The sequence below is a fragment of the Dipodomys spectabilis genome, unplaced genomic scaffold (genome assembly GCF_019054845.1).
Source record: "Dipodomys spectabilis isolate Male_0828 unplaced genomic scaffold, ASM1905484v1 ptg000176l, whole genome shotgun sequence".
Lineage (NCBI taxonomy): Eukaryota > Metazoa > Chordata > Mammalia > Rodentia > Heteromyidae > Dipodomys > Dipodomys spectabilis.
The window spans coordinates 3,520,067-3,533,255 of record NW_024870853.1 but is presented as its reverse complement, the minus strand read 5'-3'; positions in this window follow the sequence as shown (position 1 = coordinate 3,533,255).

Genomic DNA, 13,189 nt, shown 5'->3' with positions numbered 1-13,189 from the left:
ACATAAGCAAAAAGAAAAAAGCCAGAAGTGGCGTTATGGCTCAAGTGGAAGAGCGTTAACCTTGAGCTGAAGAGCTGAGGGAGAGCGCCCAGGCCCAGAGTTCAGGCCCCACGATCAGATCCCAGAAAAACAAAACAAAACAAAACAAAAAATGGAAATGTGAGTAAGAACTTGAATTTAGAGGTATTTTGGGAAAAATTAGGGAGATAAATAAGAAACAATTACAAAAATATATGTACATTGATACCAAGCCCCCCCTGCCCAGTTAAAGTGCTTTGCTTGTTATTTACTTTTCACAAAACTCAAGTTTATAGTAGTATCTTTGTCATTTTTTTGGAGATAGGGTCTTGATATATAACCCAGGCTTTTCTCAAACTCCATATCCTTCTACCTCTGCTTTCTGAATTCTAGGAGCGCACACTCACACACGCACACACACACAGACACACACACACACTCATCCAGCTTAAGAGAACTATATTATTAGAGTTATACAAATAAAAACCATCTGTGTCAGAGAAGGGTAAAAATGTCTAGAGTACCCAGCTTGTGACAGACTTGAGATATGATCTCAAAAAGCCTAGTATCATATATCTATGTTCTTAGTCCCTACAAAAGTGTTACAATGAATAAATTAAATGTAATCTCCAGTTAAAAGTCAATGAGAAATTAAAGATATATTTTATGACCTTTGATTGTGTATGCTGATATGTAAATTGTGTTTTAGAGTAATTTGACTAATAACTTTTTCAGGGCTACATCTGTTGCGTAAGTTAGTTGCTGTTATGGTGACAAAATGCCAAAGAACATCAATGCTTCAAAGGAAGAAAGATTTATTTGGGCTCAAGGTTGAGTCCATGGTTGTTTGGTTTTGGGTCTGTGGCAAGGCGGTACAAATGGTGGAGCAAACTGCTCATCTCAAACATAGGTCCCATGGTTTCTCTTATTTGCAATAACTAGTATATGTCTGAGACAAGCAGAAAAGGTCAGATAAGTTGATGCTAGGTGAAATGAACCCCAAGATAGTATTCAAATGTGTTTTCTTTCTTGCTATTGTTTCTAACATATTTATAAGATGATTTCTTTGTTGCTTTGTATGTCCCTCCCCCATGAAAAAAAAGAAGTAAAAGCATACCTTCAAGTCATCACCTTCTGATAGACTCCACTCCCTAAAAATTATACCACCTTTCAATAGCATCAGCTGGGAAGCTTTGTAGGACATTTAAGTTTCAAATCATTATGTGCTTTATGAATTAAAGGTTTACTAGTAGGTTGAAAGGGAATCCAAAAAATATGACAGAAAACTTCTAATAAATATTTTACTTTATAGTCTGCATTCTGCCACACCATATAATTGTTAGTAAGGAACAGAAGATCCAACTTAAAATGTCGTTAAAAAGATGATATTAGCCAGGTGCCTGTGGCTTACGCCTGTAGTCCTAGCTACCCAGGAGGCTGAGATCTGAGGATCGTGGTTCAAAGCCAGCCAGTCAGGAAAATCCCTGAGACTCTTATCTCCAATAAACCACTAAGAAAACCGGAAGTGGTGCAGTGGCTCAAGTGGTAGAGCACTAGCGTTCAGGCCCAGAGTTCAAGTCCCATGACTGACAAAAAAATGATGATAGTATTAGTTGGGCACTGTTGGCTCACACCTGTAATCATAGGTACTTCGGAAACTGAGATCTAAGGATCATAGTTCAAAGCCAACCTAGGCAGGAAACTCTGAGACACTCTTATCTCCAATTAACCATCAAAACGCTGGAAGTGGAGCCGTGGCTCAAGTGGTAGAGTGCTAGCATTGAGCAAAATAAAGCTTGGGGACAGTACTCAGGCCCTATGTTCAAGCTCTCAGACACACACAGAAAGGAAGAAAGAAGGAAGGATGGATGGAAGGAAGAAAGGAAGCAACGAAGGAAGGAAGGGAAGAGAGAGAAAGGAAGGAAGAGAAAAAGGAAGGAAGGAAAGAGAAAAGAGAGGGAGGAATAGAGAAAAAGAGATGGAGGGTGAGAGGGAAGGAGAAAAGAAAAGAGCATTTTATTATCAGCAAGAACATAGGGTTCCGTGTGCGCGCGCAATGTGCGCATGTGTGTTCTTGTGCACCAGTAATAGAGCTTAAATTCAGGGCCTCATGATCTAATTTGGCTTTTTCGTTCAAGGCTGGCTCTCTACTACGTGAGCCACAGCTCCACTTTTGGCTTTTTGCTGGTTAACTGGAGATAAGTCTCATGGACCTTCCTGCCTGGGCTGGATCCTAACACCTCACTCAGCCTTCTGAGTAGCTAGGATTATGGGGGTGAGCCACCAGCACCAGGCACCAGACAGATAGCTATAGGTCTGAAATTCCAAATAAACTGATGCCATTATGGACCAAGTGGCTTTTAATCTTCTTCCCTTAGTATCTCTAGCATGTTGACTTTTGCCTTGAAGCTTATCCTCTAATAATTGAAAAGTTTAAATTTGGTTGGAACTTCAGGTGTTATGTCCTTATATAATTGTGTTCATAGGTAGTGCGTTCAAGCTCCCCAATACCAATCTTAGGTCCAGGGATTCAGTAGTATTACATTCTTATTCCTCTCCTCCCATCCTCTTTTCCTCCTCCTTGCTTTTTTATTTTTTTGGTGCCAGTTCTGAGGTTTGATCTCATGGCCTGGGCACTCTCTGTAAGCTTCTTTTGCTCAAGACTAATGCTCGGGACTGGGAAGGTGGCTCAGTGGTAGAGCGCTTGCCTTGCATGCATGAGGCCCTGGGTTCGATTCCTCAGCACCACATAAGCAAAAAAAAAAAAAAGAAAAAAGCCGGAAGTGGCGCTGTGGCTCAAGTGGTAGAGTGCTAGCCTTGAGCTGAAGAGCTGAGGGACAGCACCCAGGCCCCACGACTGGACCCCCCCCCCACACACACACAAAAAGAATAATGCTCTACCATGGAGCCACAATGCCACTTCTGGCTTTTTTTGAGTAGTTTGTTGGGGATAAGAGTCTCACGGACTTTCCTGCCTATGCTGACTTCAAATTGTCATCCTCAGATCTCAACTTCTCAACTAGCTAGGATTACAGGCATGAGCCACCAGCACCTGCTCCTTACAATTTTTTTTTAAATATGTTTTTTTATTGTAAAAATAATGTACAGAGGGGTTACAGTTACGTGAGTAAGGTAATGAGTACATTTCCTATGGAGCATTGTTCCTTCCTCCTTTGTTTTTCCCCCTACCACCCCTTCCCTCCCCACCTCCCCAACTCCTCCCTCCCTCCCTGCCACAAGTTGTAAAGTTCGTTTTCAACAAAGTGTCTTGTACATCTCATTGTTACAATGGGGTCAACCTGTATCCCTATTTAAAGTATTACTATGAGATTTTCATTTTCATACCTGCCTAGAATGTAGTTCAATCATATTTTTTCTACTCCCTCTTTTCCTTCTCCACCGTCATCGCAATTTATATTTGAGCATGGATGTGATTTGCTTTCTTATATTTAATACAAAGAAGATAAGATTTCTGATTATTTCTTTTAAGACTTATAACTCAAAGGATCATAGAAATCAAGAGTTAGAAACAGTTACTCAGTCTGCTGAGAAGGGTGAGATGGTAATTTAATTGCTGTTGTGTATACCTAGAAATATCACAATAGCATTGCAACTACTAGCTCTCCTCTCTCCAAAACAAAGCTAAAAGAAACAGATTTGAAGTACTTTGGGAATGCTAGGTCATGCATAGGAGGAAATGCTTACTAATGATATTGATTAAATATTAGATCAGCCAATAAAAGCAGATAGCTGAATTTAGTCCTGAGTGGGAATAGCTCATGAAATAGGATAGATAGTAATCTAATATGATTAGCTTCTAAGACTTCTTTTAAACTCTGAATTCTGGGAATGTGATTTAATTAAAAGTTGTTTATAATAAATGACTCCCAAATACTCATAGAAACCTAAAATATTTTACAGCCTTATTAAAATATGAATGTAGAGTCTTTGTTATTGATGTTATCATTGTTTTTAAGTTGCAATGTTACTGTAAGAGATAAAGAGAATGAACATTGGAAATTAGGTGATTTTTTTCCCAAGATCAAATGAGGCTCTGAAGATTAGAACCTAGCTTGTAGTTCTTCTCTGGGTTCAGATATCATTTCTGTGACCTTGGCCTTATATGCTAGGACTACTTGAATGTGAGGATTCTTTCTTGAAGAAAGGCCTTCTGAAACATCCAAATACCCCTGAGATGGGGCTTAACACTAATTAACTTCATGTCAGCTTCTGTTTTATACAAAGTACAGCTGTAAGAGAAGCATTAACAATCTCAAATATAAGGAACATTCTGGTTTTCTCTGCCAATGAGAAGTTTATAGAGAAGAATTCAATCCAGGTTTTCTGAATTGATAGTCAATTGATAGCCAATCCATCTCCCCAACTGTGCCCAAATCATCATCTGCTTTTGTATACTAATGAAACTATAATGCTTGGTACAGAAAAACTCAAGATATCTGTTAAATGACTAAATGGAGAAGTAAGAAATTAACCTTTATTTTGTTATCAGTAAAACATAAACTGTTAGATTAGGGCACTGGCTATTTGCACAGCTGGGAACATCCTCTATTTTGTTTTTGAAAAGAGCTCTCCAAGATATATATCTTTTTAATTTAATTTTTATCCTCTTTGCTTAGAAAACCAAGACAAAACTAAGCAAAAAAATATTCACCATTTCCCAGAGGTAAGAGATTTCATATTGGTTTGCCTCTTGTGGTAGAGTCAAACTTACTGCAGCAATGAACAACATGCACTATTAAATTAGCTCCAACACAAAATGCTTTAATTAAGCAGCCATGTGCCCAAGATGCTGATTGAAAGTAAACAGCTATGGTTCCTGCTCATAGGCTAACTCAGACAATACTGATCAGGACATGCCATATGTGTACAATGACCCAGAGCTGTACAATTGACAAAATAGTCAATTATTTACATAAATGAATTTTACTTGGTATATAATATATTCTGATATAATAAGAGTCGCTACACAAAATTTTGAACTATTTATTATGTGCCAGTCATTATCCCTTTCTTAGAAAGCTTTCTCTATTTTTCGAAGTCTCATAAAACCCCTATGAGATTGGCCTAATTCTCAATCTACAAATAGACAAACAGACTTGGAGAAGTGGTGAAATAATTACCCATTGCAACATTGCAAATAGAGAAGAATTCAAGTCCAGGTTTTCTGAATTGATAATCTGATTTTTCTAGTATACCATCCCTCCTTTTAGAATTTAGTAAAACAAAACAAAACAAAATCCCTAGATAAAAATCAGGACATCTGAATTTGAAACTATATTCTGCTTTGGAAAATTTGCCTAATTACTCTATTCATTCTCTGTCTTTTTCTTTTCTTCTCTCCTACCCTCACTGTCCCATGTGTGTGCGTGGTGTGTGTGTGTGTTTGTGTGTGTGTGTGTGTGTGTGTGTGTGTGTGTGATGGAGAAAATAATATACTGTGTTGACAGTATTTCTAAAAGAATAGTCTTGACTCATTCTATGGACAGCAAAGAGTAGGTAATACTGGGATTATCAATATAGCTAAGATTCATTTTTATTAAGGTGACAGTAAATATTTACTGATCCAATAAATACATGTTGAGTCCCTAAAATATACAAAGAACTGTGTTATGTTCTGGAAATACCAATGTGAAGAGACAAAATAAAATGAATCCCACTTTCATGGAGCTTACAATAATTTATTTGGAAAGAACAGTCATGAATCAATGTAAATCAATGTGTAGTGGTGACTACACATAAAATCACCGCATGTTATGTACTACAAAAGAGAAATATGATGCAATGAAAGCATATGATAGGGTGCCTTGACTCAATCATGACAATGAAAAAAGTCATGATAAGCAGAGGACTGAAGAGTGGGAGCTACATAGACAGAGCATGAGGAGTATGTGAGAGAGCTCTAAGCACAAGGAATAGCATTACAATGTTACATGTTTGGAAGGAGCAAGTGGAGTCATTGAGCAAGTAAAACAAATCAAGTATATATGGAACATGAACAGGAAGACAAAAAGAATAGCCTGAATAGATTTTAGGGGTAGGTAGAAAGTGATCTATACCAGGGCTCATAGTTGATGTTCAAGTCCAGTTTTATTTCTATTATTTGAGAAAAAGTGACTCCACTTGTTATGATATACTTATATTTATCTAGTATTTTTGCAGAGAAGTTATGTTGTATAACTTCAATTAAAAAGCATGAAAAGCTGGACATGTGTTATGAATGGCATGAATGATGTTCAGGTACATAGGAAGTAGGAAGAAATTTCTATACACAAAGAGAAATAAATTCTTTGATATATGTATCCTGAAGGTGTTGTCTAATTAGTAAACAAAAATATAAATATAATGTACATTTTTGAACAGCTATTGGCAAGGATATGCATTACAAACAGAAGAAATCACTAGATATCTGTACTTGATCTCAAAATCACCAAGTATGATATCCAGTTTTAGAGGATGAGAAAGAGGAAATTGACTCCTTAGCCTTTGTCTCCATGACCACAATACAAGAATAGTCAAAAGCCAGGTTGATAATAGATTTTTCTATACCAGATTCTCTGTATAGTTACCCAGCAAACACTTGTAATATCATAGGCTTTTAAAGTACAAGCTGAGCTTCCCTAATCCAAAATTCAAAATGCTCCAAATACATACTTTAAGAATATCATATGAAATTACTTTTAGGTTATGTATATATGGTGTATATGAAGTATAAATGAATTTTACATAAATGAGTGTTTTTGTTTAGACTTGGATTTCATCAGTAAGATATTGTATTTTATACAAATAGTTCAACATGTGATGAAGTCCAAAATCCAAAATATTTTGGTCACAAGCATTTAAGAGAAGAGATTCCCAACATATTCAACAGTATCTAAAAGGTCATCTGGTCTCCTTTGTTTATTCAATAGATTAAGAAAGAGGCTCCTATTATGCATTAGGTAAAAGAGATCAGTGTTTCCAATACTGATGGAATATTCAGAGATACCATTATAAGGGAGAAGTTGGAGTAAGAAAAAACCTGAGTATGTCAGTGTAAAGAATATAAACTTTAGAATCAGAATGTGTGGCTTCTCGGTCTAGAACATCTGGGGATCTTCGAGTCAATGAATCCCTTAATATCTAAGAATTTGAATTTCCTTAAGTGTAACATAATCCCAAGAAACATATTTTATAGCAATTATACTGACCTTACATTTATATTTGGCTTCCTCTTTTTCTCATTTCTATTTTAAATCATGATGATGATGATGATGATGATGATGATGATGATGATGATGATGATGATGATGATGATGATGATGTCAGTTCTGGAGCTTTATCTAAAGGCCTTGGTAATATTCCTTATCTTTTTTTTTTTTTTCTCAAGGCTAGCGCTTTACCACTAAGAGCCACAGTACCACTTCTGGCTTTCTGGTGGTTAATTGAAGATAAGACTCTCACATACTCTCTTGCCTGGGCTGGTTTTGAATCATGATCCTCAGATCTCATAGCCTCCTGAGTAGCTATGATTACAGGCGTGAGTCACCAGAGTCTGGCTAAATTTTATTATTGTTTTATTGTTTGTACATTACCTACTTATTACATGTATTATATGTTGTATAGTGTGTGTGTGTGTGTGTGTGTGTGTGTGTGTGTGTGTGTGTGTGTGTGTATGAAAGGGTACAGATTACAACCAGGGGAAGAATCAGGGAGGGTTCCAAACATAAGACATATTATCTAACAATAAAATTGTTAAAATCATAAAAAATCTTTTCTTATCTTAAGGATACCTTATCATTCCATCATCAATACGTGCCAGTACACAGGGACTATTGCCAAACTGGGAAACACCCAAGCTTTGGTGTTTAGACTTTTATTGAGGCTTTAAACAAAGACATGATTGAGTGATTTATTGCCCATGTTGTTGAAGTTAGTCTTTAGGCTGACTGATACTGTATGGCTCAAAGCCCTCACCCCAAATTAGTCTTTCTGGTATGGCTAACCCCCACCTAAGTCTTTCAGGTATGTAATATCATATTGTACTCTTTGAAGAAGTTAAATATAGCAGATATCTTACTGACAAGTACTTTTATTTCAATCTATTACTCTTCGAGTCAGAACTTCAAGGCTTATTACAGGATATTTCAGGACAGTGAGCACTGATGATAGGGAATTTGGACAAGATAATAATTCCAATTGTTAAGATGTTCTCTATTGTATATACGGTAACCCCCTAACAAGGGCACCTTGTTTAAATTTTGTGATATCCAATGATATAACTGTAAATTAGAGCCCCAATATTGGTTAAGGCCTTTAAGATTTGCCAATTGGTGGCTCAGTAGATGTTTAAAAATTAATAAGATATGTATTCAAATGTTTTTTCTTTCATGCAATTGTTTCTAATGCATTTATAAGATTATTTCTTTGTTGCTTTGTATGTCCCTCCCCCACAGTATAACCCCTGCTTTCACTGTATTTGTTATCGGTATAATTTGTGGAGGGGAAGGGGAAAAACAAGTCGTTTAACTATGGATACAAGTGGACCCATTGCAACAGTGAGAAGTACAAGTCGTTATGTCGAAAATGAACTTTACAACTTTGGTGTGTGTGGGGGAGGGGGAGCGGGGAAGATTGAGTGGGGGGACAGGGGAGGATGGGAAGGGATGGGAAGGGGAAACAAAGGAGGAGGCTACAATGCTTGGTAAGAAATGTACTCATTATCTTGCCCATGTAATTGTAACCCCTCTGTACATTATTTTCACAATAAAAAAATAAAAAATAAAATAAATTAATTTAGAAGTTGGTTTCTGAGGTCCAAAGAGTACCAGTCATTTTTACTTTCTACTCTTTTGTGTGGCACTGGAATTTGAATTCTGCCCCTCACACTTGGTAAGGAGGCATTCTATTAGTCCTTTTCTGCTTTGGTTATTTTTTTAGGTAAGATCTCATGTTTCTACCTGGCACCAGCCTCAGAGACCTATCTATGGTTTCCCATGTCACTATGATGACAGGCCCATGCCATCATTCCTGGCTTGTTTATTGAGTCAGTCTTGTTAACTTTTTTTCTTTATTTTTATTTTAAAATTTTATTGTCAAGGTGATGTAGAGAGGGGTTACAGTTACAAATGTAAAGTAGTGAGTACATTTCTTGTCGAACATTGTTACCCCCTCCCTCATTTTTCTCCCATTTTCCTTCCCTCCGCCCCCTTCCCCAAGTTGTAAAATTCATTTCTTTTTGCCCCCACCAGCCTTAAACTATGGTTAGTCTGATCTCTAACTTCTGAGTAGCTGGGATCACAGGCATGTACCACTATACCCAACCTCCTTTTAACCTCTTTGCCATATAAATTGCCTTGTAGTTTGTGAGTTTTTAATTGGGATAAAATCATTGACTTCTGGGACATGTAGTTTGAACTGTTTTCCCCATTTCGAAGTTTCTCATAATTATTGGACATATTTTAAGAGGAGGGAATCCTCTGTACCCTGCTCATATTTTTAAATTTCTTCTTTCAAAGAGTTAAGAGGCTCTCTGTGGCGATTGTCACTTACTGAGTATGTAGTCTCTGGGCTTGAATTAGATTTAATTTGTCCTCTTGGCATGTTGACAAGTCATACCATTAAGTTGAATCCAGAGTCTTTGTTATTTCTTTTTATAGTTGTCCAAAAGAGTGATTTTTTCCTCTGAATATGTATTTTGTCTGTCTGTCTGTCTGATGGGAGTCTCACTATGTTGCCCAAGGGTTTTGATCTTGCCTCAGCCCTTTCTACAGACTGTTATGCCACCACATCATGTACTCTGAACATCTAAAAGAGTGCAAGTAAAGAACTCTGGACTGCCTATACAAGGGCTTGGGCCACAGGTATATAAAAAAGACATTACACAGTCCTAATAAGCCATCTGGTTTTTGAAGTATGGACTTCAATATACTAAATGGTAACTATTTTTCACACATCCAACAACCCAATGTGGTTTGGATATCAAGATTGATGATGCTAGACATGCAATAAGAAATATAACCAAAGTTAGTACTAAAATTATGAGGGTTTTTTTTGGAATGAATAGAATGGCTTTCAAGTCAGAAATGGCTTGAATGAAGGAAGCAGAGAGTGATTTTAATTTTTATTGTTCTTAAATGGTAGAACCAACTTGATGTTTCCTATGCTGGCTATGGTTTGCATAGTTTGAAGCTGCCGGCCAATACCTTGGGCGAGAGTGCCTAGGCCTTCTTATCTAATTGCTCTGATGTGGGACAAACAGGGAAGTCAAAGGGTAGGGTATGGTTTGAAAGCTGGCATTCGTTATACATAAAAAAATGTAGTCAGGCTCTTTATTATAATTTTCCTCTCTAAAAAAATATTTCAGTGCCAACAGAAGAAGACAAAGTAGATTACAAGATGAATAATAGGGCTAAAATGAAAAAAGGAAACATTTTCTTTTATAAAGAAACTACAAATGTTTAACTATCAATATTAATAATCTCAGATTTCTTATTAAGTTTATCAGTCTTTTTTTGCTATTGTAGGGACAATGAAGAAGTAGTTGTGATATTCATTTCCTTTCCTTTGTATAATTTTATTTTTAGGAGCTCTGATGTTATGCTTTATTTTGCAAGTATGTAGTTTTAGTTCTATATTTCTTATCTTTCTCCCTTGGGAAAAAACATTTATTTTGTACATCAGCTCCTTCATCTGTAAATTTATTCACTCAAAAGGGTTTTTTAAATGTGTTTCTGATGAGAAATACACTGAATTAGTTGCTTAAGGTTCAAAACTGAGTAAGGCCAGGCACTGGTGGCTCATATCTGTAGCTACTCAGGAGGCTGAAATCTGAGGATCATCGTTTGAAACCAGACTGAGTAGGTAAATCTGAGAGATTTAAAAAAAAACAAAAAACAATTAACCAGAAAAAAGCTGGAAATGGAGATATAGCTCAATTGTTAGAGTATCATTCTTAAGGAGAGAAAGCTAAGGGACAGTACCCAGGCTCTGAATTCAAGCCCAGTACTGACATACAAAATAATCCTGAGTAAGTCATGCTCCCTGCTCTTAAATAGCTCACTCTTTGTTAGGGGACATGTAGCTCTGTGTGTGTGTGTGTGTGTGTGTGTGTGTGTGTGTGTGTGTGTGTGTGTGTGATTATAGTATGATACAGTCATTGCTATAGTGTTGTGTACATATTGCTTAGAATAATAGGGATAATACCTTTATGGTCTCTCTTACAAGGAAGGGAATAAATCAAGAATAGCCATGTGAAAGTACTTTGAGATGTACAAAGCAAAACAAAATCATAAATAGATACTCTGCTTTCTTGTTTCTAAATTTCTTTGTGTTGAACTTAAGTACTTAGCGCTTATGGTTCTCTTAAAATGTATTTTTGGAACTTTGCAATGACTCCGGGGCTGTGTTTGTTATATATTTCTAATTAAGATTCATTTTTAGTTTCCAATGGTCTTAATTCTCCAGATTAAGGAACTGTGTGTTCCTCTTACCACAATGGCTGAGTGCTGCTGGCACAAATGACACAACTATGCAGATTGTTAATACTATAAAATTATGGTTTCCGAAGATGTCAGTTGAACCTTTAGAGCACCATTTATTTAATTCTTTTATGTGTTCTTAATTATTCCCTTTTCCTGTTTACCCTGGCTGCATGTTTTTCATGGCCACTTCTCCACGAGTTCTCCCTGATCTTATCCCTGCCAGTGTTGCCTGCCTTCCCTTCCCACCCCTCTCCCAGCATTCTCTGAGACATGATTAAGTGGCATCACTCACTATTGGATGGATTGTGCTGCTTTGAGTTTATTTATCTCTGTACATGCTATTTTGTACTGAAACACATTATTCCAAAACAAACTAGTTCTTCCCCCCTCAAGACTTAGCAAATAGCCTTCTTTGGTGTAGCCAGACATTCTATCCTATTCACCACCACTAATTGTGGTGTTTCATGCTGTATTGTTCTTGTTTATTTTCATAGCTATCTCTTCTAATACACTGTGAAGTCTAAAAGAACAGGACCTATTTAATTTATTTTTGAATCTCCACCACTAACTATAGTACTGGCACAAACATAAATATTTATTGAGGAGGAAAGAGAAAGGAGCAAAATAAACATCAGAATTATACAGCTTCTTGGAGAACATAAACTACTTTTTCTTTATTACTTTCCAACTTTAGAGCTAATTTTCAGTGACATACTCCTGTTTCCCTTTTCGCTTAACCTTTAGGAAAATTTCTTTTCATTTAATAGATACATGCTGAAAAATTTTAAAAAGAACTTCAACAAAGACAGCTGTCTAACAGCTGTACACCATCTGTGCTTCTAGGTCTTGGTAAAAACATCTGGATACTTGAGAATAGAAGCTCTGTACTAAAGGAGTTTCCCAAGCAGATGGTGATTAGTATTCTACCAATATGCTTTGCATTGTCCCATTTTGACATGATAATTTATATGATTTGTCCCTCTAAATTATAAAATTTCTTTTTGCTTATGCACCTCAATAAAGGTAAAACCTAAAACATAATAAAACTCCAAATGTTTAGCATGTTACTATGTTTTCCCCATGAAAATTGCTTTTGTAGTAAAAGATAATATCACAAAAATTGCATGATTAATCTTACTGAATACATACATGTGTAACCACACATTTCTGCTGTTAGGCAACAACTTACACTACATATGAATTCTCTATTTAAACAGAATAATCAAATTAAAATTTAAACAACTTATCCTTTCTTTCCTTGACTTGGAATGACCTCAGGGACCATTTTTTTCATTTAATGAAAGACAACAAATAGAGTATAAAAACTTGGTTCCTTGTGTCAAGATAGATGCAACATTGTCTAGTTGTACTTAACTTTTTGAGATCAAATTCGTTTAAATTGATTTGCAGAACCCAATGTTCAAAAATGTCTTAACAATTGCCCTGAGTAGAGCTCTTTTCTCTGTATCTTCCTTTTTCTCACACTCAAACACACACAATATTTCAAATGTTTTTCCTTTAATAAAACTGTAAACAGCTGTCAGTAATAATAGCATTTCAATCTCTCTCTCTCTCTCTCTCTCTCTCTCTCTCTCTCTCTCTCTCTCTCGTCAGTCATGGGGACTGAACACTGAGCCTGGCCACTGTCCCTCAGCTCTTCAGCTCAAGGCTAGCACTCTGCCACTTGAGCC